Genomic DNA, 22,693 nt, shown 5'->3' on the forward strand with positions numbered 1-22,693 from the left:
CATTTCCTTTTTAACGTCTCCCAGCCAATTCATCAATCATCATCTTGTTGTTGTTTACATCTGATTTCCAGTGGGTGGAGAGCTGACTGAGAATTTCTCAGAACAAATGGTGAACAGAAAGCAGCCTTAGTTTCCACAGTGTTCTCTGCTTCTCTTTGCCTGTGGATTTGGATTTCCTTACTTGATGTGCAACCAGCCCCTGGGAAAAATCCAGCTGTCTAATCAAAAAAATTGTGTTGACAATAAATGCTGTCATCACTGTCAGATGAGGAAATACACATAGCAAAGGCCCTTCTTTTGATAGTAAGGAAAAACTATTTCAATTTTATACTTCTTTTGTTGTTGTGACAGTTCCAACCACAGAAGATGGGTATAACCTAGAATCACCTTACACACTGGGCCAGACCTAAGCAAGCTGACATCAAAATTTGCAATGGGAAATAAAGAAATAAAAAAATGGTGGTGGAGCAGCGTATATTATTTTCACTCAAAAGACTTAGAATGAGATCATGGTTAAAAGACACAAAGGTAGCTGGAGCTGAAACTCAACAGAAGGAAAGTCACTAACATTGCTGATTCCAAGCCTGGTATTCAAGAATCTCTGCAATTTGGATTTGCCACGAATTCTGATGTCATAACCTTCACAAAATTTCTGTTCACCTGCTTTTCCCAAGGAGACCGTGTTTATTGCTCTTTCCACACCTTTGTTCTACTCTTTTTTCTTTTTTTGGAAGTCCATCTTTATCTACTAATTGATTAGTCTTACTCAATTCTCAAAGCCTTCCAAGTTCTCACTCCTTTCAGTAAATTTCTCCTATCATTCTACCTCCACTGTAACCCCTCCTCTTCCTAAATCTCAGGACTTTAGTGTCCACTGATTATTTGTCACTTGAAATGTTTATTGAGGTCCTGTGATTGTCAGGTAGCGTTCCAAGAATCAAGAATACAAAGTTGCTATTTTCCAAGAATTTACATTCTACTGGAAGGAGACACAAAAATGCAAAATAAAACTGAATTAAACTATAAGAAGAATAAACCCTGAGAAAACAATAATTCAAAAGAGACATGTATCACAATGTTCATTGCAGCACTATTTACAATAGCCAGGACATGGAAGCAACATAAGTGTCCAGTGACAAATGAATGGATAAAGAATAAGAGGTACATATATACAATGAAATATTACTCACCATAAAAAGAAATGAAATTGAGTTACTTGTAGTGAGGTGGATGGACCTAGAGTCTGTCATACAGAGTGAAGTAAGTCAGAAAGAGAAAAACAAATACTATATGCTAACACATATATATGGAATCATAAAAAAAAAGAAAATGTTCTGAAGAAACTAGGGATAAGACAGGGATAAAGACACAGACATGGAGAATGGTCTTGAGGACATGGGGAGGGGGAAGGGTAAGCTGGGACAAAGTGAGACAGTGACGTTGACGTATATACACTACCAAATGTAAAATAGCTAGTGAGAAGCAGCCACATAGCACAGGGGGTTAAGCTCGGTACTTTGTGACCACTTAGATGGGTGAGATAGGGAGGGTGAGAGGGAGATACAAGAGGGAGGGGATATGGGGATATATGTATATGTATAGCTGATTCACTTTGTTATACAGCAGAAGCTAACACAACATTATAAAGGAATTATACTCCAATAAAGATGTTAAAAAATTAATAAGTAATAGGAGATGTTGTACAGCAGAAATTAACACAACATTGTAAATCAGCTATACTTTAATAAAAATATTTTAAAAATAAAAAAAATTGAAAGGAGAATATTAGATAGAGAGGGGATGGAAAAAGATGTTCCATGCAAATGGAAATCAAACGAAAGCTGGAGTAGCAATACTCATATCAGATAAAATAGACTTTAAAAGAAAGCCTGTTACAAGAGACAAGGAAGGACACTACATAAGGATCAAGGGGTCTATACAAGAAGAGGATATAACAATTATAAATATATATGCACCCAACATAGGAGCACCTAATACACAAGGCAAATGATAACAGCTATAAAAGGGGAAATCAACAGTACACAGTAATAGCAGGGGATGGTAACATCTCACTTATACCAATGGACAGGTAATCCAGACAGAAAATTAATAAGGAAACACAAGCTTTAAATGACACAATAGACCTGATAGATTTAATTGATATTTATAAAACATTTCATCCGAAAATAGCAGATTACACTTTTTACTCAAATGCACATGAAACATTCTACAGGAAAGGACACATCTTGGGTCAAAAATCAAGCCTCAGTGAATTTAAGAAAATTGAAATCATATCAAACATTTTTTCCAACCACAATGCTATGAGATTAGAAATCAATTACAGGAAAAATAAGGTAAAAAACACAAACAGATGGAGGCTAAACATTATATTACTAAATAACCAACAGATCACTGAAGAAATCAAAGAGGAAATCAAGAAACACCAAGCTAGACAAAAATGACAACAAAAACATGATGATCCAAAACCTAGGGGATGCAGCAAAAGCAGTTCTAAGAGGGAAGTTTAGAGCAATACAATCCTACTTCAAGAAACAAGAAATATCTCAAATAAATGAACTAACCTTACACTTAGATCAACTAGAGAAAGAAGAACAAACAAAACCCAAAGTTAGTAGAAGGAAAGAAATCATTAGAATCAGAGCAAAAATAAATGAAATAGAAACAAAGAAAACAATAGCAAAGAGCAATAAAACTAAAAGCTGGTAATATGAGAAGATAGCAAAATTCATAAACCTAAAGCCAGACTAACCAAGAAAAAGAGGAAGATGACTCAAATCAATAAAATTAAAAGTGAAAAGGGAGAAGGTACAATGGACACCACAGAAATACAAAGTATCATAAGCAACTCTATGCCAATAAAATGGACAACCTGGAAGAAATGGACAAATCCTTAGAAAGGTATAACCTTTCAAGACTGAACCAGGAAGAAATAGAAAATATGAAAAGACCAAACACAAGTAATGAAATTGAAACTGTGATTAAAAATCTTCCAACGGGGACTTCCGGGGATGATGGCGGAAGAGTAAGACATGGAGGTCACCTTCCTCCTCACAGATACACCAGAAATACAGCTACACGTGGAACAATTCCTACAGAACACCTACTGAACGCTGGCAGAAGACCTCAGACCTCCCAAAAGGCAAGAAAGTCCCCACATACCTGGGTAGGGGAAAAGAAAACAGAATAAAGAGAGACAAAGAATAGGGAAGGGACCTGCACCAGTGGGAGGGAGCCATGAAGGAAGAAAGGTTTCCACACACTAGGAGCCCCTTCACGGGTGGAGACTGCGGGTGGCGGAGGGGGAAAGCTTCGGAGCCGCGGAGGAGAGTGCAGCCACGGGGGTGCGGAGGGCAAAGCGGAGAGATTCCCGCACAGAGGATCAGTGCCGACCGCCACTCACCAGCCCGAAAGTCTTGTCTGCTCGGCCGCCGGTGTTGGCGGGGCTGGGAGGTGAGGTTTGGGCTTCGGTCGGAGCGCAGGGAAAGGAGTGGGGTTGGCGACATGAACACAGCCTGAAGGGGGTTAGTGCGCCACGGCTAGCCGGGATGGAGTCTGCGGAAAAGGCTGGAGCTGCCAAAGAGGCAAGAGACTTTTCCTTCCCTCTTTGTTTCCTGGTGCGCGAGGAGAGGGGATTCAGAGCGCTGCTTAAAGGAGCTCCAAAGACGGGCGCGAGCTGCGGCTGAAAGCGCGGACCCCAGAGACGGGCGTGGGACGCTGGGGCTGCTGCCGCTGCCAAGAAGCCTGTGTGCGAGCGCAGGTCACTGTCCACTCCCCCCTTCCGGGGATCTTGTGCTGCCCGCCACTGCCGGGGTCCCGGGATCCACGGACAACTTCCCCAGGAGAGCGCACAGCGCGCCTTGGGCTGGTGCAACATCACGCCGGCCTCTGCCGCCGCAGGCTAACCCCGCACTCAATGCCCCTCCCTCCCCCGCGGCCTGAGTGAGCCAGAGCCCCCGAAGCAGCTGCTCCTTTAACCCCTTCCTGCCTGAGCGAAGAAGAGATGCCCTCTGGCGACCTACATGCAGAGACGGGGCCAAATCCAAAGCTGAGACCTGGAAGCTGTGAGAATAAAGAAGAGAAAAGGAAATCTTTCCCAGCAGCCTCAGAAGCAGCAGATTAAAGCTCCACAATCAACTTGATGTACCCTGCATCTGTGGAATACATGAATAGACAACAAATCATCCCAAATTGAGGAGACGTGTGGATGAAAGGTTCTTGGTGCTGCAGCCAGGAGTCAGTGCTGTGCCTCTGAGGTGGGAGAGCCAACTTCAGGACACTGGTCCCCAAGAGACCTCCCAGCTCCACATAATATCAAATGGCGAAAATCTTCCAGAGATATCCATCTCAACACCAGCACCCAGCTTCACTCAATGACCAGCAAGCTACAGTGTTGGACAGCCTATGCCAAACAACTAGCAAGACAGGAACACAACACCACCCATTAGCAGAGAGGCTGTCTAAAATCATAAAAAGTCCACAGACACCTCAAAACACACAACCAGACGTGGACCTGCCCACCAGAAAGACAAGATCCAGGCTCATCCACCAGAACACATGCACTAGTCCCCTCCACCGGGAAGCCTACACAACCCACTGAACCAACCTTAGCCACTGGGGACAGACACCAAAAACAACGGGAACTAAGAACCTGCAGTCTGCAAAAAGGAGACCCCAAACACAGTAAGATAAGCAAAATGAGAAGACAGAAAAGCACACTGCAGATGAAGGAGCAAGGGAAAAACTCACCAGACCAAGCAAATGAAGAGGAAATCGGCAGTATACCTGAAAAAGAATTCAAAATAATAATAGTAAAGATTCAAAATCTTGGAAATAGAGTAAATACAAGAAACGTTGAACAAGGACCTAGAAGAACAAAAGAGCAAACAAGCAATGATGAACAATACAATAAACAAAATTAAAAATATTCTAAAAGGAATCATAGCAGAATCACTGAGGCAGAAAAATGGATGAGTGACCTGGAAGATAAAATAGTGGAAATAACTACTGCAGAGCAGAATAAAGAAAAATGAATTAAAAGAATTGAGGGCAGTCTCAGAGACCTCTGGACAACATTAAATGCAATAACATTCGAATTATAGGGGTCCCAGAAGAAGAAGAGAAAAAGAAAGGGACTGAGAAAATATTTGAAGAGACTATAGTTGAAAATTTCCCTAATATGGTAAAGGAAATGATTAATCAAGTCCAGGAAGCACAGAGAGTCCCATACAGGATAAATCCAAGGAGAAACATGCCAAGACACAAATTACTCAAACTATCAAAATTTAAATACAAGGTAAAAAATAGTCAAAGAAGCAAGGGAAAAGTAACAAATAACATACAAGAGAATCCCCATAGGGTTAACATCTGATCTTGCAGCAGAAACTTGGCACGCCAGAAGGGAGTGGCAGGACATATTTAAAGTGATGAAGGGGAAAAACCGACAAGAAAAATTGCTCTAACCAGTGAGAATCTCATTCAGATTTGACAGAGAAATTAAAATCCTTACAGACAAGCAAAAACTAAGAGAATTCAGCACCACCAAACCAGCTGTACAACAAATGAAAAAGGAACTTCTCTAGGATGGAAACACAAGAGAAGGGAAAGATATACAATAAAAAACCCAAAACAATTAAGAAAACGGTAATAGGAACATACATATTGATAATTACCTCAAGAGTAAATGGATTAAATGCTCCAACCAGAAGACACAGACTGACTGAATAGATAAAAAAACAAGACCCATACATATGCTGTATAAAAGAGACCCACTTCAGACCTATGGACACATACAGACTGAAAGATAGGGGATGGAAAAACACATTCGATGCAAATGGAAATCAAAAGAAAGCTGGAGTAGCAATTCTCATATCAGACAAAATAGACTTTAAAATAAAGACTATTGCAAGTACAAAGAAGGACACTATGTAATGATCAAAGGATCAATCCAAAAAGAATATATAAAATTGTAAATATTCATGCACCCAATACAGGAGCACCTCAATACATAAAGTAAATGCTAACAGCCATAAAAGGGGAAATCTACAGTAACACAATCATACTACGGGAGTTTAATACCCCACTTTCACCAATGGACACATCATCCAAAATGAAAATAAATAAGGAAACACAAGCTTTAAAGGATACATTAAATAAGATGGACTTAATTGATATTTATAGGATATTCCATACATAAACAACATAACACAGTTTCTTCTCAAGTGCTCATGGAACTTTCTCCAGGATAGATCATATCTTGGGTCACAAATGAAGCCTTGGTAAATTTAAGAAAACTGAAATTGTATCTAGTTTCCAACCACAATGCTATGAGACTAGATATCAATTTCAGGAAAAAAATCAAAAATCAATGTAAACACATGGAGGCTAAACAATACACTACCAAATAACCAAGAGATCACTGAAGAAATCAAAGTGGAATTCAAAAAAATACCCAGAAACAAATGACAATGAAAACAAAATGACCCAAAATCAATGGGATGCAGCAAAAGCAGGTCTAAGAGGGAAGTCTATAGCAATCCTACCTTAAGAAACAAGAAACATCTCAAAAAAACAACCTAACCTTACACCTAAAGCAATTAGAGACAGAAACAAACAAACAAACAAAAAACCCACAAAGTTATCAGGAGGAAAAAAATCACAAAGATCAGATCAGAAATAAATGAAAAAGAAATGAAGGAAACAAGAGCGAAGATCAATAAATGTAAAAGCTGGTTCTTTGAGAAAATACACAAAATTGAAAAACCGTTAGCCAGACTCATTGAGAAAAAACGAAGAAGACTTAAATCAGTATAATTAGAAATGGAAAAGCAGAAGTAACAACTGACACTGCAGAAATACAAAGATCATGAGAGCTTAATACAAGCAACTATATGCCAATAAAATGGACAACCTGGAAGAAATGGACAAATTCTTAGAAATGAACAACCTTCTGAGACTCAATCAGGAAGAAATATGAACAGACCAGTCACAAGCACTGAAATTGAAACTGTGGTTTAAAATCTTGGAAAAAACAAAAGCTCAGGACCAGACGGCTTCACAGGAGAATTCTATCAAATATTTAGAGAAGAGCTAACACATACCCTTCTCAAACTCTTCCAAAATATAGCAGAGGGTGGAACACTCCCAAACTCATTCTAGGAGGCCACAATCACCCTGATTCCAAAACCAAATAAAGATGTCACAATAAAAGAAAACTACAGGCCAATACCACTGATGAACATAGATGCAAAAATCCTCAACAAAATACAAGCAAACAGAATCCAACATCACATTAAAAGGATCATACACCATGATCAAGTGGGGTTTATCCCACGAATGCAAGGATTCTTCAATATACACAAATCAATCAATGTGATACACCATATTAACAAATTGAAGGACAAAAAACATATGATCATCTCAATAGATGCAGAGAAAGCTTTTGACAAAATTCAACATCCATTTATGATAAAAACCCTCCAGAAAGTAGGCATAGAGGGAACCTATCTCAACATAATAATGGCCATATATGACAAACCCACAGCCAACATCATTCTCAATGCTGAAAATCTGAAATCATTTCTTCTAAGATCAGTGTCAAGACAAGGTTGCCCACTCTCACCAGTATTATTCAACATATTTCTGGAAGTTTCAGCCCCAGCAATGAGAGGAGAAAAGCAAATAAAAGGCATCCAAATCGGAAAAGTAGAAATAAAGCTGTCACTGTTTGCAGATTACATGATACTCTACATAGAGAATCCTAAGGATACTACCAGAAAACCACTTGAGCTAATCAATGAATTTGGTAAAATAGCAGGGCACAAAATTAATGCACAGAAATCTCTTGCATTCCTACACTCTAATGAAGAAAAATTTGAAAGAGAAATTAAGGAAACACACCCATTTACCATAGCAACTAAAAGAATAAAATATCTAGGAATAAACCTACCTAAGGAGACAAAAGACCTGTATACAGAAAACTATAAGAAATGGATGAAAGAAATTAAAGATGATAGAGACAGATGGAGAGATATACCACGTTCTTGGATTGGAAGAATCAACATTGTGAAAATGACTACACTATCCAAAGCACTCTAAAGATTCAGTGCAATCCCTATCAAACTACCACTGGCATTTTTCACAGAACTAGAACTAAAAAAATTAACAATTTGTATAGAAACACAAAAGACCCCGATAGCAAAAGCACTCTTGAGAAAGAAAAATGGAGCTGGAGGAATCAGGCTCCCAGACTTCAGATTATACTACAAAGCTACAGTAATCAAGAGAGTATGGTACTGGCACAAAAACAAAAATATAGATCAGTGGAACAGGATAGAAAACCCTGAGATAACCTCACGCACCTATGGTCACCTTATTTTTGATAAAGGAGGCAAGAATATACAATGGAGCAAACACTGCCTCTTCAATAAGTGGCGCTGGGAAAACTGGACAGATACATGTAAAAGAATGAAATTACAACACTCCTTAACACTATACACAAAAATAAACTCAGAATACATTAAAGACCTAAATATAAGGCCAGATACTATAAAACTCTAAGAGGAAAACATAGGCAGTACACTCTATGACATAAAGCACAACAAGATCCTTTTTGACCCATCTCCTAGAGAGATGGAAATAAAAACAAAAATTAAGAAATAGGACCTAATGAAACTTAAAAGCTTTGGAACAGCAAAGGAAGTAATAAATAAGATGAAAAGACAACCCTCAGAATGGGAGAAAATATTTGCATATGAAGCAACTGACAAATGATTAATCTCCAAGGCTTACAAGCAGCTCATGCAGCCCCATATCAATAAAACAAACAACCCAATCCATAAATGGGCAGAAGACCTAAATAAACATTTCTCCAAAGAAGATATACAAATTGCTAACAAATACATGAAATAATACTCAACATCACTAGTCATTAGAGAAATGCAAATCAAAACTACATTGAGGTATCACCTCACACTGGTCAGAATGGCCATAATAAAATCTTCAAACAATAAATGCCTGAGAGGGTGTGGAGAAAAGGGAACCCTCCTGCACTGCTGGTGGGAATGTAAATTTATACAGCCACTATGGAGAACAGTATGGAAGTTCCTTAAAAATGTAAAAAAGAACTATCATATGACCTAGTAATCCCACTGCTGGACATATACCCTGAGAAAACCATAATTCAAAAAGAGTCATGTACCACAATGTTCATTGCAGCTGTATTTACAATAGCCAGGACATGGAAGCAACCTAAGTGTCCATTGACAGATCAATGGATAAAGAATATGTGGCACATATACACAATGGAATATTACTCAGCCATAAAAAGAAACAAAATTGAGGTATTTGTAGTGAGGTGGATGGACATAGAGTGTGTCATACAGAGTGAAGTAAGTCAGAAAGAGGAAAACAAATACCATATGCTAACACATATATATGGAATCTAGAAAAATAAATAAATAAATAAGTAAAAAGGTCATGAAGAACCTAGGGGTAAGACGGGCATAAAGATGCAGATCTACTAGAGAATGGACTTGATGACATGGGGAAGGGGAAGGGGAAGCTGAGACAAAGTGAGAGAGTGGTATGTATATATATACACTACCTAATGTAAAACCGGTAGCTAGTGGGAAGCAGCAGAATAGCACGGGGAGATCAGTTCGCTGCTTTGTGACCACCTAGAGGGTTGGGATAGGGAGGGTGGGAGGGAGGGAGGTGCAAGAGGGAAAATATATGGGGATATATGTATATTTATAGCTGATTCACTTTGCTATAAAGCAGAAACTAACACATCATTTTAAAGCAATTATACTCCAATAAAGATGTTTAAAAAAAAAAATAAAACCATATATCTCACTTTTTCCAGGAAGCACACACTAATTCAGTAGTAAATTAATTACTCTCCTGGCCTGGGTTTTGGTATATTTACTTCCATTCTCTCTTTTTCTCTCCAGTCCCCAAACTCTGATCCTCTTTCCATTTGACAAATATGTTTTATATATGCCTCTTGCTACATCAAGACCATGTTGGATGCAGGTAAGGGAACAACACAAAAAAAAGCTGGAAAGTGTTAGAAAGAGAATAATCAGAGTCAGCAAACTTTGGTACAATCTACACTTCCTTTTGATAACTTCCTGAACTTGAGCAAACCATTTAGTTTATTGAACCTTAGCCTCCTCACCTGTAAAACCAAGATGCCATGACTTATCTCACAAGCATTGTGAATATCTGACAGAATAATGCTTGTGAAAAGTACAAGGAAGCATGGTGATAAGGTTCACCTGGCTGCCAATAGAGGGGCACAGGAGCTGAGGTCAATGAAGAAGCAGGTCTGAGGGTCCCCACCCTCAGACTTGAGGGCTTCATTGATCTCTATCCATCACATTTTCTCTGACCTGCATTTCCTTCCTGAACTTGGTGGGTATTCACCCTAATGAAAACAGAGATCCTGCTGTCAGGAATCAAGGACTCAGCAAGAAGCCTGTGAAAGTGTCTTATGAGGCTTAGCTGCGTAATGACCAGGAGTCTCAGAACCCCAGGTCTACCTTTTTTTGTCCACGCTTAGAGAAAAAGTTCCAGGCCACCCCAGTGAACAAGGTTCCAATAGAATCTAACTGATGCTCCTATTCTCCACCTCCTTAACTTCCATGACAATTTGTTCCCCTTAATTTTTTAAAATTTATTATATGTTGTAAAATACCAAAAAGATCAGGCAATAATATACACCAATGTCTCCCTCACACACCTTTGCAAGAGAAGTTGACATGCTAAATGTGCCAGGATCTCCTTCTTTAAAAAATATAAATAGGGGCTTCCCTGGTGGCACAGTGGTTGAGAGTCCGCCTGCCGATGCAGGGGACACGGGTTCATGCCCCAGTTCGGGAAGATCGCACACGCCGCGGAGCAGCTAGGGCCGTGAGCCATGGCCACTGAGCCTGCGCGTCTGGAGCCTGTGCTCCGCAATGGGAGAGGCCACAACAGTGAGAGGCCCACGTACCGCAAAAAAATAAAGTAAAATAAAATAAGAATTTTTAAAATATAAATAAATATTACAGGTAGAGCTGAAGTTCTACTCCCCATCCTTCCCCTTATCACCCCCTCCCTTGAGGTACCTCACTTCTAGAGTTGGTATAAATCATTGGCATGCATCATTTTGGTTTTATACTCATAATCCCCATAAATTATTGTTTAGAGTGTGGTTAAAGTTATGTAAAATGTATTTAGCCATATCCATACTTTTCAGCTTGTTTTTATCCTTTATCATATTGCAGACTCAATTCATTTTAACTGCTGTGTAGTATACCCTTGTAAATTATCATTGATTCATCCATTCCTCTACTAATAAATAGTTGGAGTCCACCACTATTTTTTAGCCATTTCAAATTGTGCTGCAATGAAGATTCTTTTGTAGATCTCATTGTTTATGCACTAGGATATCTAAGTTTTTTTTTAAATCTAGAATGGATGCCTAAAAGTAGAATTGCTGAATTATAGAATATGCCTATCTTGAAATAAATTAGATCTTTCTAAAGTGGTTCTAACAGTTTAAACCACCATACCCTATACCCACAGCTGGTGCAATCAGATTTTAAAATATGTGCATATGATGTGTTTGAAATGGTATGCCTCTGAAATTTTAATTTCCCCTGAATCCCAGTGAGGCTGAGCAAAGTTTTCAGATATTTATGGCTATTTGAGTTTCACCATCTATAAACAGGCTTGTTTATACAGTTTGTACAACAAATGGTTTATTAGATTATTTGAATATTTTTAGTACCAGGGAATTTGACTCCTGCCAGAGAAGCTCAATCCATTTTCTTATACTTTCTTAACAGAAGTTTTTTCTTTAAGGTTAAACCCAAATCTTCACTGTTATTTCCACCCAGTACACTGGTTTTGCATTCTAAGATGACAAAGAATAAGTCTGACCTTATGACTGCCTTACATATTCACTTGTTTATTTGTTTGTTCATTCATTAATGTTAGCAAAAGCTAATTGAGTACTCACTGAGGTCAGGAATAAGACATAGGTTATGCCCTCAAGGAGATATGGTTTAGTAGGAGAGACAGACATTGAATCAACTGATAATACAATAACATGATAAGCCCAATAATAGTGGTATGTACAGGAAACAAATGACAGAAAGAGGTTGATTTCAAAAAAATATTTACTATTTTACCACACCATTTATTAAAATATTGACATTTATATAAAAATTATTTGTGATAAACAGCCATTGCCAGGAGCCCCTTCTTTATCTCCTCTCCCCCAATTACCTGGCTACCCTGACCCCTTCCAGGGATAGTTCCTCAATATCTCCATATTAATTGAAGGAGTGACACTAGTGACGTATGCTCTAAGACCCTGCTCCTGTGCTAGAGTCGACCTCTGTTTTGAATGGTTGGTGCCCAGGCCTACTCTAACTTATTTTGACTGTCTCCTCTGGAAGGGGGCTACCTTCACTTGCGACCTGGTTTCAGGTATTTTCACCACCCCAGTTACTCTCTTTCAGGCTTGTCTTTTTTTTTTTTTTTTTAATTGAAGTATAGTTTATTTAAAACACTATATTAGTTTCAGGTGTACAGCATGGCAATTCTATTTATTTGCAGATTATATTCCATTATAGGTTATTACAAGATATTGGATATAATTCCCTGTATTATACAGTAAATCCTTGTTGCTTATCTATTTTATGTATAGTAGTTTGTATCTGTCAGTCCCATTTGTCCTTCCCCCCTCTCTCCTTTGGTAACCATAAGTTTGTTTTCTATGTCTGTGAGTCTGTTTCTGTTTTGTATATAGATTCATATGTATTATTTTTTAGATTCCACATATAAGTGTTATCATATAGTATTTGTCTTTCTCTATCTGACTATTTCACTGAACACAATATTCTCTAGGTCCATCCACATTGCTGAAAATGGCAATATTTCATTCTTTTTTTATAGCTGAGTAATATTCCATTATATATATATATGTATATACATATATATACATATATATACATACATATATATGTATATATATATATATACACTCACATGTTCTTATGCTAATCATCTGTTGACAGGCATCAGGCTTGTCTTTATCCCTCATAAATTATAGCACCCAAAATAATACTTAGGTTTATGAAGAAATCTTCTAAGCACAATGCTTGTCATATTTTACCGTGTGTATGAAACATCTAAGGATCTTGTTAAAATGTAGATTATGATTCAGAAGGTCTGGGATGGGGCCTGAGATTCCGTATTTCAAACAACTTGCCAGATCATGCCAGTGCTGCTGGTCTGAGGACAACATTTTGAGTAGCGAGGGTCTCACCAACTTGGAATATAATGGTACTAACACTATCCTAAGTCTTATACAACGGTGCTAACAACCCAGCCCAATGTCACATCAACGTTTTGGCAAGTGTCATACTAAGGACACATATTGACCTAAGTCTTCTAAGTCTTTTTAGGAAGAGTTGAGGTTAAGGTCAACTCTTTCTCGTCTTTCATGTGTGTTAGTATATTTTTGTACAAACATATAACTCTGCATCCACACTAATTTGGAGGCTAGTGATTTTGAATCCTGATTCTTACTCAACCAGGTCAGTTTATAGAGAAGGTATATCCAAAGTTGCTTCCAACAATGCACCTGAGGTTCTGCTACCCTGTCTAAAGGTCCATTGCTAAATTAAAGCAATCCTCCAGTGAGCTAAAGTTCTAAGACAAATTATTACAATGTTTCATTCATTATTTTAACAAATATTTTTTGTGCACTCATATCTGGCAGTCACTATTTTAGATACAAAGACAAGTGCCTTCTCTCATGGAGCTTACATCTTTCTGGGACCATATATATATATATATATATATATATATATATATATATATATATATATATATATACACATATGAATAAATAAACAAGAAGAACTTCATATGCCAAGAATAATAGCAAGAGGTGAAACAGTGGCAAGGTGGCTACCATGGATTGAGTGGTGAGAAAATGCGTCTTGGAGATGATATCATTTAGTCTGAGATCTGGATTAAAAGGAAGAAATCATATATAGATGACAAGGGAAAAATGCACGTAGAGAAAATAGATGGTACTGGACCCTGAAGCAGGAAAGTGCTTAGCATGTTCACAGATCAAAATGTCGCTTAAGCTGCCCTAGAGCATAATGAGTGGGGGTAGGGGGTTGTACACACTGACATTGAGGAAGTAGGAAGGGGCTAGATCCTGTTGGCTACATACATCAGGGTAAAAAGTTTAAATTTTATTCTAAGTGTGATATGCAGCTATTAGAGATCCCTGACATCTTTGGATTTGTTTTAGAGGTAGAGTCCAGAAAGCTTGCCTTCATACTGAATTACTAGGTATCTAGAATTACTTTGATTTTGGGGGCTTTAGTAATCAGTTGGGTGTTCAGGCTATTTACTTGGTTGGGGAAAGCTGTAGTGTGGAGGATGTTTGAGGGTAAAAGGCAAGAGTTTCATTTAACCATGGTAAATTTGATATGCTGGCTAGACATCCACGTGTAAATGCCAAGTCAGCTGTGGGAAACTGAGTCCTGGAGAACTGGCTAGCTATTGGAGCTGGAGTGAAAGAACCTAGGTTGTTACTAGGGCAGATGCACACCAGATGCCACACTTACAGATTGATTAGAGAAGGCCAGCCAAGGAATTTGAAGAGTTGCCAATTAAAGAAGAGGAAGCATAAAGATGTGGAGTCTTGTGAGCTCTAAGAAGTGGTTCAAGGAGGCAGTAGCGAACCATATCGATGCCACTGTAAGGTCATGGTAGATAAGAACAGAGCATCCATCACCTGCCAAATTTGGCAACACAGAGATTACTGGTGACCCTGACAACAGTGGCTGTAGAGGAGTGATGGGGAAGGAAATCTATCAGGTGAGTTGGGAAGAGAATGCTAATGAGGAAGTGGAATAGTGCTTTTAGACAAATATCTCAAGATTTTATGTGAAGCGAGCAAAGAGTAAGAGCTGGAGGGAAACAAGAGATCAATTGTTTTTCACAGGAGACCCCAGAACATATTTTTGTGATAATGGGAATGAAGAGGGATACTATGATGATTCAAGAGTGAAGGAAGATATTGCAGGAGCAAAAACATTGAGACGGTAAAAGAGATTAGGATCTAGATCGAAAGCATTCGGATTGTTTTTTGATAGTTACATAGACACTGTCTTCATAGAAATAGAAGGGAAAGAAGAGACAGTATATCAACACAGGTGGTTTTGGCATTGAAAAGATGGAGGGCTCCTATCTTCCTCCATTTTCTCTCTGTTTGAGATGAAAAAGGTACAACGTATTCTCAAGTGCAACAGCACTCTCAAGAAGAATAGACAAGCCAACATCTGGCATGACCGTACCATAACTACAAAGGAAAACAAACAAACAATTATTTGTGAAAGTGGGCAAGAGAGAGGCAAGCAACTTCTAAACAGAGTAATCAGGGAGAGGAAATGAAATGTAATATCCCTTACAGCATTTAAACCTTTCAAAATTCTTGAAATATGTCTTGTCATATCCCACTTCCCCCATTACCATTCCTGACTCTTGAAATACCCCCTTCCTGACAGCCTTCTCCCTGTACCCTGACTCTCATTTGGTATGTTGACCATCTCTTTCATCCTCAAACATATCTCCCCCATCAAGCCTTTTCTGATATCCACCCAATACCCCAGCCCCCCCATCATTAGTACCTGTCTTGCCCTCCTTTGATTTCTCAGTCTTGCTACATCATTTAGCAAAGTCTTTCCTATATTATAGTTTTGTACCCTTTGAAGGAAATTATTGTCCTGATTGCCAACTATGCCTTCTAAATATATATATTTTTTTGCTACTCTGACTCATGGTCTCAATATCAACTGTCCCCTTGTCCACACAGTTGTCAACTCAGATCTTTAATAGATTCCCATAAGAAGTCTACTCTCAGCAAGCCTGAGTATGGTTTAAGCCAGTGCTGCCATTCAGTTGGGAGGACTTTAGGGTGCATGTCAATGTCCTCCAGTAATGAGATACTGGTGAGGGCTAGGTCCCTTCCCCCATAACTGGTCACTATATGGGATGCTTCAATATATACATGTGTCCACCTGATTTCTACAACACATACAGACCTGTATTCACGAGCATATACACAAAAGTTTTTACTTTCTTGGTGAGGTAGTAAAGCACCATCTCTCTGTTCTTTGAGGCACTTTCAGAAGGATCCTTGTGTGAAAGGGTCACTTGAGCCAAATATGACACTATGTCAGCAGCAAAATCCAGCCAATCTTCTAGTTGGAATCAGGCAACAAAATCTTTTATTAAGAAGCTGGACATAGGACCAAGCTATGGGCACCATGAGAAAGGAGTGCAAGGGTTTGGGGCTTGCTAGCTCCTCATACCTCATTCACTCAAGGGCAGTGGTGACCATATGGCACTTCTAGCCAATCCACATGTTTTGAATAACATTCATTTCACCAATAAAAAAAAAATATTTCTAACATTTCTTGTGCTAATCCACAAAGTCTCTAGGTATAGGTTTAGATATGGAGTGTTGACTGCTTATCACGGCTGCCTTTTAACTGTTGACTCCTAATCATTGTCTCTCAAATGCTACCCTCTGGAGTATGTATTCTTTTCCAAGGCACTTCAAATGTTAGCTGTTCCCACGGTATAGATAAAATTAAGCTAAACACATATAGCACAAGATTTAAATAGGAATGTTCTAAACTAATTTGTAGATACACTAGTTAATGAATTCCTTCCTCCCTCCTTCCCTCCCTCTCTCTCTCTTTCTCTTCTGCTCTTTTTTTCTTGGTAGTCTGTACTAAAGAGTGATGGAGTCATGAAGAATGATCATATTTTGGAGTTCACAGCATTTCACTAAAAATTAAAATCCACAGACAATTATTTTCTCCAAAATCCCTCCTTAGCCACCCTGCCACATGTGGCTCTCTTTTCCTGGATCCTGTTCCTTCCCTTGTGGAATTTTAAATTACTTTCTCTCATATTCCGCACTCCCTCAGTTCTTAACAGGCAAACCCAAACACCAAGATTTTCAGGAAAACAAAGGCACTTAAAACATGTCCCCACCCCTTACTAAGCAATTTTTCTGAGCATTTCTCCAAAACAAATAGAGTGTTCTCATCAAGAAGAATGTTGGTATGCAAAATTTTCTCAACTGCATTACAGATTTAAGAATGAGAAATTATTCTTAATTTTAAGAATTAAAATTAAGCAAAATCCAAAATGCATCTTATCCCAGATATACACTCACTTACCCCACCCTATATGGAAGACAGTTAATCTTCACATGAATATAAATTCATGGATTCAGGGATTGCATTTATTAGAATTTTTACCTGCTATCCAAATAGCCTCATCACTTCTTTTTTAAAAATTATTTCAGCTTGAGATATAATTGTCAAAATTGTAAGATATTTAAAGTGTACATCATGACGATTTGATATGCATATACATTGTGAAAGCATCCTCCCCATCTAGTTAATTAACATATGCATCACCCCACATATTTATCTTTTTTTTTCCTTTCTGTTTCTGGTGAGAACATTTAAGTTCTACTCTCTTAGCAAAATACAGTGTTATCAACTATAGTCATGGTTTACATTAGATCCTCAGACCTTATTCATCTTAACCTTTCCCTATTTCCCCCAACCCCCAGCCCTTGGCAACTACTTTTCTACTCTCTGTTTCTATGAGTCTGACATTTTAAAAATTCCACATATAAGTGATATCATGCAATATTTGTCTTTCTCTGGCTTATTTCACTTAGCATAAACCCTCAAGGTCCATCCATGTTGTCAAAAATGGCAGGATTTCCTTCTTTCTCATACCTGAAGGATATTCAATTATATATATATATATATATATATATATATATATATATATATATATATATACCAGGTCAGCTTTATTCACTCATCTGTTAATGGATGCTTAGGTTGTTTCCACATCTTGGCTATTGTGAATAATGTCTCAGTGAACATGGGGATGCAAGTATCTCTTTGATATACTGTTTTCATCTCCTTTGGATATATACCCAGAAGCTGGATTGATGGATCAACCTCTTCACTTCTTTTTTTTTATCTTTGACTTTAAGCTTTTAGAATTGTAGGGCTCAGTCTAAGGTGATAAGAATAACTTGGAGAGATTTTGAAACTACCCAAAAACCTCCCCTGATCTTCTCATCAGCATCTGAGAGGTGACACCAAAAATCTGTGTTTTATAAACAATTTCCCAAGGTAGTTTTAGCACCTGGCCCAGATTAAGCTATTTAGCACCAGAGGAAAGCTCTATGGTTTTCTTCCTTTGGGTGCCAGTATACTGCCTCCTGTGATCTGGTAGAGACTTAAGTCTTTGCGGGGACTATAAGAGTAACTCTGTTACTTGCTCCTTTAGCAGCTTCCTTCTAATCACTCTCCCAGGTGTCCACAGCACAATCCACAGTGACAGCCAGGTTTGTGCTCATCTGCACATTTGCCACTTTATTAGGTGTCACCCTGCTCTTATTATTGTCTCCCCTCAGGAGCTGGTCAGCCGTGCTCAATAATAGGTCAGCCCCTTCCTACTCGGAGGGTCTCAGTTAACCTGCCTGTGTCTGAGACTCTGACCCTTAATAGGGAAAATCGAACTTTGCTAACTACCCGATTGCATAAACAAGTGGAGTGATGCACCATGACTGTTTGGGCAGCTAGGTGCTGCTTGTCTAGACTGTGATGATTTCATCTTTGAAGTTTTCCTTCAGCCACAGACCTGGGGACTACTGCTTGGTGAGTGATTCACACACACAAAATGAGGAATGCAGCTCAGTACATTTCTTCTTCCATGGCTGTCTCATTTGTTTCAGTACCATGGTCTAAGTTTCTCCTTACCACACAATATGGTCCCCTCACTTGATTAGTTAGTTTGATATGACTTCACACTAGTGTGAGTGCTGTGTCACACGTTAAATGTCTCCACATGTACAGGGAGCCAGCCTGAGGCAATGGCACTATCTCAGACTTTGGAGCCAGCTTGAACTGGGTTCAAATCCCAGTTTTGCCACTTAAAGTGCTGTAGCCTTGGGCCAATGACCATCCTTGACTGAGATTTCACTTGGTATTTACAAAATAGAGATAATAATAAAATGATAACTGCCAAAGGATTCTAATGGAATTAAATAAGATGATGTTAGGCACATATGTAAGACACGATACAGGCTTATTACACTTTTGGCTCCCCTTACAAATGAGGGCAGAGTCCACATCACACCCCCTGCCTTCTTTTTATCTTTCTTCCTCAAAGGAGAACACAAATAGCAGTAATTACTGGGAGAACTTCATCAAAATATCAATTTCTCCACCCCTAGATCAACAGGTTTTTTTAAAATCTCCAACTTTATCTCCCCTCTCTTCCTCTCTCAGTGACTTCCCTGAGTGTCTCTAAGATGGTGGACTCAGGCGAGGCAAGTAAGGTGTCTAGGGTGCACAGTTTAAGGAGGTGCTTAATCTCTCACCCAATCCTGGGGGCACGTGATCCCTCTAGTATTGACCTGCTGGGGATTTCACTTCCCTCAATTCATCGTGTGCTGCACTGAGGACAACCATTTCCTTTCTCCCAGTAGTTTAGATTAATCAACAGTAGAGCTCAGGCACGTTTTCTCACTGGGGTGAATATAAAAATACAGCTTCCTGAGCCCCATCCCAGACCTTTAAAGGTATAATTGATACTTGAACCACATAGCTGGAACTACGCAGGTCCGTTTTTAAGCAGATTTTTTTTTCAATAAATAGGTATTACAGATATTACATGATCCATGGTTGGTTGAATCTGCCGATGCAGAATCATGGCTATTGAGGGTCTACTGTAAGATTTTCAACTCTGTGGGGGTCAGTTTCCCTAACCCCCATGTTGTCCAAGAGTCAACTGATCACTACCCTGTCTCACATTAGACTCACAAGAAGCCTAGACTCCACTTCCAGGGATTTTGGTTCAGTTGATCTGGGGTGGGGCCAAGTAAGTAAGTTTAAAAAGCTTTCTAGGTGATTTTTATAGATGATTAGGGTCAAGTCACTAAAATATGGCCAACGAATCTGCTCCCACGTGATTCTTACACACACTACTTAAAAATCTACTGTTTTCTTGTTACACTCTCCAGCTCTGGAATAAGACTCAGGTTCAAATCCTTACTTACATGTGTAATGCTTACATTTGTAATAATTTACATATATAGTTTATATATATGATATAGTCTCTGATTTCCAGTTGCATGACCTTGGGCTACTTACTTAACATCCCTGTGTATCAGGAGACTATAAACAGCATCTATAGACTAAGTATATTATGAGGATTCAATGGAATATTGCATGTAAAGTGTTTAGCAGAGTTCTGGTATATAGTACATGTTTAATAAATGTCAGCTATTATAACTACACATAGTAGTAGAACTTTAATAAAGGCTGAATTTCCTGTAGCATTCTTTTCCTTTAGAGTTTTTAATATATTTATTATTAAAAAAATAGTCCAACTTGGCTCCTTAAATGAAGCAAAATGTCTTACTTGTGTTTGTTTCTCCAGCTTTTAGCACAGTGGCTGGCACACATCAGGGGTTCAATGGATGCTCCCCAAATGTGTAAATGAATAAATTACCAGGGAATCTGTATTTGCCTTCACTCTCAAAGTAATCATATCCATGTCTCAAGATTGTAAAAACCTCACTGACCATGGGGCCATTCATTCTGTCTCCAAATGCAACGAACCTGCCCATGGCTCTAATCAAGAGCAGACTTGATTTATGCTGCCTGTGGAATGAGCCAGGGAGGTGGAATCCTCCACCAGTGATTTGCTTATCGCCGAGTCCCTGAAAATCGAATAGGAAGCGAGAGGGAGGTATGAAGAATGACTTAAGAACTACTCCCCATCACATTTGTTATGAGGTCCTTTCACTCTGGCAGAGTATGGCTGTCTGTTGCTGCTAATATGAAAATTCCAAAATTGTTGCAAAAACATATGGCAAGTCCCATGCCTGTGTCTTCTACCTGACTGCCACCAGACCTTGACAGTGATGGAGGAATAAGCAGCCTGGATTTCAGGGGCTTAATTAATAAACTCTTATGGGCTGTGCTATAACTGTAATACTCCTTGGTGAATGACTGTAGTATATAAAGCAAAATGTGTTTCCTCCATTTAGTGGCTATTGATTAAAGGGTTTGTTTTAAAATATTTAGACTAATTTGGTTCTTTGTCTTATTTATTCATCTCTATGCATTAATTGAAACCCAACAGCTCAAAAGGATTGTATTAATTTGATCGCCCTCTACTGGCCATAAGGTGAAGTACTGCCTGTTTTTGACCAGGTCCTAGAAAAACTACAACTATTTTTAGAAAGTACTGGGGTTTTAAACTCCAAGCTACTTTCTATTATAAGTATAGTAGAGAGACCAATCTAAACTAAACTCCAAACCATCTGTCTTATTTTTGAATATTCTAGCTACTGAAAGGAGATCATCTGATTTAATATAGTTGGTGATTTATGAAGAAACATGGCCAGGAACCAGAAGGCCTGAGTGCATATGGACCTGTCTTCTCATCTGTGCAAGGAAGGTTGGGGTAAGACAGGCCCAAGGCTCCTTTTCATTCTTTCCAACTTCTGTGGTATAGAGACTACACCCTAGGTTAGGAGCCCAGTGACCTGAGGTCTAGTCCTGATTCTAACTCTTTCTCTTGCTGTAAAGTAAACAAAAGATGGGATGGAACCTCTAGAGCTCTTTTGAATTCTGATGTTATTTATGACCTAAGTCATACTTAAGCCTCAGCACATATAAATGACAGGAGAAATTCTCAGAAGGATAATTCCAGTTAAAATCCTTTAAAGTTTTTTTTTTTTTCTATGAAAATTCTCCAAAAAATACAGGGTTTATCCCTTATATAGCCACTTATACTTGTAACTAAAACTATTGTCTCCACATGAACAGTTTGAATAAACCCTAACATTTGTATTATCCAGAATATAGGGGAGGAAAACAATGCAACACCAGACTCTAGATACGGGTTCTTAAAATTTGAAAAAAATGAAGTAAAGAGGCCTTCCAAGTTTGAGGAAGAACAGCTTCCTCTGAGTACTACATAGAAACATTTAGAAAAAAACCAAACTTCTTCCCTCTACAAAGTAGACCTACAATATAATCAGCAACCTTTTGCTTCCATCAGTTTGTGCTGGACTCCCCAGCCCCTGGTCATGGTGCAAAGGACACATTAGCTTAGACAAGGTGAGCACAGTGTAATATCCAGCCTTGAAACAAATGCTAAGAGTATTTAAGAAAGTCAGAGCAAGGCAATGCTGAAGAATGTCTTTTTCTACCACAAGGGAAACAGGAAATGCCACATAAATCAACATGAATCATTCGTTGACTTAGCAATGATCTGGCCTAGTGAAAATTCACCAAGTTACAAGAATTATAAACAAAAATCATAATTTCCTTATATTGAATTAGCCATTTATTCTACCAGGCATTTTCATTGCATACTTGTTAAAACACTGGAAAGGGGTCAATAGGAGCATCATTAGCCCACTTTGTAGATGAAGTGGAAGAGATTATGTACCTTGCTTACAAAGACCAAATCACACAGATAATAAATACTATTTAAAATCATTATGTAATGGATTTTCCAAGAAAAACATGCAAAT

At 38.6% G+C, this 22,693-nt stretch overlaps 1 protein-coding gene across 1 annotated transcript in view; it reads right to left on the bottom strand.

Moving 5' to 3' along the window:
• CA10 (carbonic anhydrase 10) overlaps positions 1-22,693 on the bottom strand; it is a gene marked incomplete at its 5' end in the record, with an annotated part of 526,301 nt that overhangs the window by 460,993 nt on the left and 42,615 nt on the right. The window lies entirely within an intron of this gene.

Source organism: Mesoplodon bidens, assembly GCF_964165515.1.
Source record: "Mesoplodon bidens genome assembly, chromosome: 19".
NCBI classification, from domain to species: Eukaryota; Metazoa; Chordata; class Mammalia; order Artiodactyla; family Ziphiidae; genus Mesoplodon; species Mesoplodon bidens.